The sequence below is a fragment of the Tupaia chinensis genome, unplaced genomic scaffold, assembly GCF_000334495.1.
Source record: "Tupaia chinensis unplaced genomic scaffold, TupChi_1.0 Scaffold144071_2, whole genome shotgun sequence".
Lineage (NCBI taxonomy): Eukaryota > Metazoa > Chordata > Mammalia > Scandentia > Tupaiidae > Tupaia > Tupaia belangeri.
Genome location: NW_006203925.1, coordinates 21,513 through 25,224, shown reverse-complemented (window position 1 = coordinate 25,224; position 3,712 = coordinate 21,513). Strand labels below are relative to the sequence as shown.

Genomic DNA, 3,712 nt, shown 5'->3' with positions numbered 1-3,712 from the left:
TTCCTGCAGAAACCTTCTGTCCTCTTTTTCCCTCCAGGATACCAAAGATGCTTCTGCCTCAAATCCCTCTGCATGCAAGGGAACTTCAAAAAGTTCATGGAAGTGCTGGTGGCACAGCAGTAATGAACTGGATCAAGCATTGCTGGATCCACATAGAAGATCATGGGTTCAGTTCCCAGGTTGACTTGTACATGCCAGGAACACAACACCCATGATCTGGACTGGTTGGGAAGCCTGGAGGGGACCGTGGCATGAGACACTGTTGAAGATGCTTGTCTTTTCTCTCTCTTTCACTCTCTTGAAAGAAATAAACAAAACTTTGTAAAGTTCATGGGAAAATGGAATTAAAGTACATGCTTATTTTGGTGCAAAAACTTGAAATCCAAGTATACTTTATTTCCTATGAACTTTTTGAACACCCCCTTGTAACCTTAGGTCTAGGTTTTCACTTCCTTCAGGTGTGTGCCCCAAAGTCAGTGTCTCGATGTGGCCATTCCTCACCACCCTATATTTTAAAAGTCTTCCTTCTATTCTCCCTTAATATGCTTTCTTATTCTCTATAGTACCTATCACAATCGGACACATAGAAGCCATTTGGTTTTCTGACCCTACTTTGGAAAACACACTAAAAGTTCTGGAGAGTTCAAGAACTTTGTCTTATGGTTCACTATTATACATATAGTAGGTGTTCAATGATTACTGTTGATGAATGAATTCAGTATTCATAAACCAGCAAGTGGCGTAGTGTAATTATGCACTCGAAGTCCCAGATCCAGTAGTCTGAGAAACACACCAGTCCTCTGCAATTCTACCCTGGGAGAAGTACATCTTTGTTTCCTCATATAGTTCAACTGCATTTCCACTTCGGAAATACCTGTTTGTGTTTGTGTATGTGTATGCACACTCAAAATCCTGAAAAGAGGGAACAAATGGGGGAAATTGCAGTGTGACTGTCCCCCATAGGGGGTGCTTTCTCACTCCTATCTCTCTCCTGTGAGTGCACATTCTCTCTGGAAAGTTTAAAAAAAAAAAAAGTATTTGCATCTAGTCTACTCGGACCCTAGACTTTTAAAAACATTATCCCATTAAACCCTCAAAAATTTTTAAATTGGTATTATCATTACCATTTAAAAAAAAAAAAAAAAAGAGGGACCAGCAGTTGGAATAATGGCTATGTCGCTGGACTCCCAGACCCAGTGGCTTAAACTCATGCCAGGCATCTGTGCATGTGTGCCCAAGATCCTGAGAGGAGAATGGAGGAGAAGGGATTGCAGCGTGGCCATCCCCTCTGGGGGGTTGATTTCTCACTTTGTCTGTCTTTTCTGGCAAGTGCACATACCCTATAGCAAAAACTTCAAGAAAAAAACAGACTTGACTAAGTTAAACATATTGCCTATAGTAAGCTTCTAAGCAGAAGAACCCAGATTTCACCCCAGGTCTAAGTCTAAAGTCCCAACCGCACCACCTGTGCTGATGGGATCATTTAAGTGTTAAGGTTCTAGGTAGTCATTCAACAAATATTTACTGAGTGCCAAAACGCACACAGTAATAGTCCCTGAGGATACAATGGTGAACTTGCCATCCAGAGAACATGGATCACTGATTCCCCAACTACTCAGCAGAAAATACTAATGCTTTGGAACAAGAGACTACGCTACAAGTCCAGCAGCAGCAGCTGTGACCACACTGAATGTCTTCCAGTATGCTAACGCTTACTGCAAGAGGGAAAGCGTCGTAAAATATGACCCAGTGCTCTCAAATGTGGGGAGGGGACTGTGTCAAGTTGTCTGGGGTCTTAAACCCCTGCAGAGGTTCCTGAGATCCCAGCACAGCTGTGTTGATTTAATAAAATGGGGAAGGGGTGGCAAATCCTATATAATTCTAAAATAAGATACCTCCCCCTTTGAGAAGCACAGCCTTCCCTTACATAACTCAACATGCATTTCCACTTTGATATACCTGTTTGTGCAAATAATGTAATGGAAGAGGTTTAGTTAGACAAAAAACTATCATAAAACTTTAAATGACCAGGATTTTCTCCAGGACTGAGGACAAAGGCCCCACGGGAAAAAGGAAAGAGAAAGAAAACTGTAAGGAGTGTGACATGCCAGACCTTATATACATCATCTCTGTCACTTATCTGAACGAAAATGTAAGCAAGCAAATCTTCAAAGGAGCAAACCAAGTTGGGGACCAGCAGTTAGCATAATGTCTATGTCGCTGGAATCCCATTAGATGACCATGGTTCGAGTCCCAGACCCGGTGGCTTAAACTCATGACAGGGGAGTCTGCGTGCCTGCCCAAGATACCAAGAGGGAAATGGAGAAGGGATTGTGGCGTGCCCATCCCGCCCCCTGGGGGGTGGGTGTGATTTCTCGCTGTCTGTCTTTCTGATGAGCGCATGCGCCCTATAGCAAAAACCTCTCACTTATTTAATTTGACCAGAGACACACAGAAAGAAAGAGGGAAATCAAGCCACCAGGTCCGCGACTTGAACTGTGGTCCGCCATGTGGGAGTGTCCAGCACCTTCACCACCATGCCACCTGCTGACCCCTCTCACTTGTCTTTCTCGATCACATGATGACCCCTAGCAGGAAACACGATTTAAAGCATTACTGTTCCCGCCACGCCACAAGGACTTGGTGTTCTGAGACTCTGCTCCACCCTCCACTCCCTGCTCTGTAAGCGCCGAATGAACGATTCTCACAGGAGGGGATGAAGGGAGGCCTCCCCCTTCTCATCTGTACAATGGAGACAGTAAGCCACGGAAAGCCCCGGGCCTGCTGGGAGAACTGAACGGAAGGGAAGGAACACTGCTCTGGCAATAAAGGACCACGGAAACAAAACACGTTCCTCTGAGTCTGCACGGGAGAAGCCAGGCACGAGTATGTTCCTGGTTCGTCATGGAAAACAGGCCCTGCCTCGCCCAGGGCGATGGGAAACTTGGAGCTGTCACACCCGAAGTCAAAGCGGGCAGGAGGCGACCGGCGCCCACCCGCCACCCCGCATGGCGTGACCAGGCGAGGAGGACAGGAGACCGCACGCTGCCCAAGCGCAGGCGGAGAAGTGTGCCCGGGCTCTGTGTACCCGGGAGGGGAGGCCACGCTAGGGCCCGGCGTGATGGAGGACAAGTCCCAGCGCAGTGACGAGGATCGGGGAGGGACCACCACCCAGGCCCGGCAGGCAGGCAGGAAGGGTGGCCTCGGGGCTGGCGCGTGTACGGAAGAGACAGACCTCGATGCCGCAGCGAGGGAGCGAGAGGTGTACCCGTACCGACAGCCAGTCCGCTCCTTACCAGCTCCAAGAGCCTGTCCTGGCGACCCCGGGACCTTGGGCCGACGGAGACACAGCCCGGCACAAGCGGTGGCGAGAAAGATGGAGGTCTCGCGAGAACACAAACTTCCACCCACGCCTCTCGCCGCATTTCTAACAGTGTCGCGAGATCTCGGCTCCGGTCGGCCCACAGCTTATCACTGCCCTCTAGAGGGTACAGCGCGCAGGCGCACATTCTTGTTCTGCCCTTGATCAGGGTCAGTTCACCAACCTTTCCTGAATAAATCCAATTAAATCAAGAAAACATTAAACTGCGAATTTTTTTTCTTTTTTTTTTTTTGGAGAGGGTTTTTTTTCGCTATAGGGCGGCAGCGCGCCAGAAAGACAGCCCCACCCCCACCCCCGGGGATGATCACGCCGCAATCCCTTCTCCTCCAT

The 3,712-nt window shown here is 48.4% G+C and overlaps 1 protein-coding gene across 4 annotated transcripts in view; it reads right to left on the bottom strand.

Moving 5' to 3' along the window:
• The window catches only part of NCOA4 (nuclear receptor coactivator 4), a 30,744-nt gene extending 27,330 nt beyond the window's left edge, over nt 1–3,414 (bottom strand). For 3 of the 4 annotated variants that reach the window (XM_014583137.2, XM_027767250.1, XM_014583134.2), the window contains exon 1: nt 3,236–3,254. The gene's annotated coding sequence lies outside the window, so the exon portion shown is untranslated. Of the gene's footprint in view, nt 1–3,235; nt 3,255–3,296 lie in introns of those variants that run through there. The other variant, XM_006165902.3, reaches the window with a different exon arrangement.
• Between the last annotated feature and the right edge of the window lie 298 nt (nt 3,415–3,712).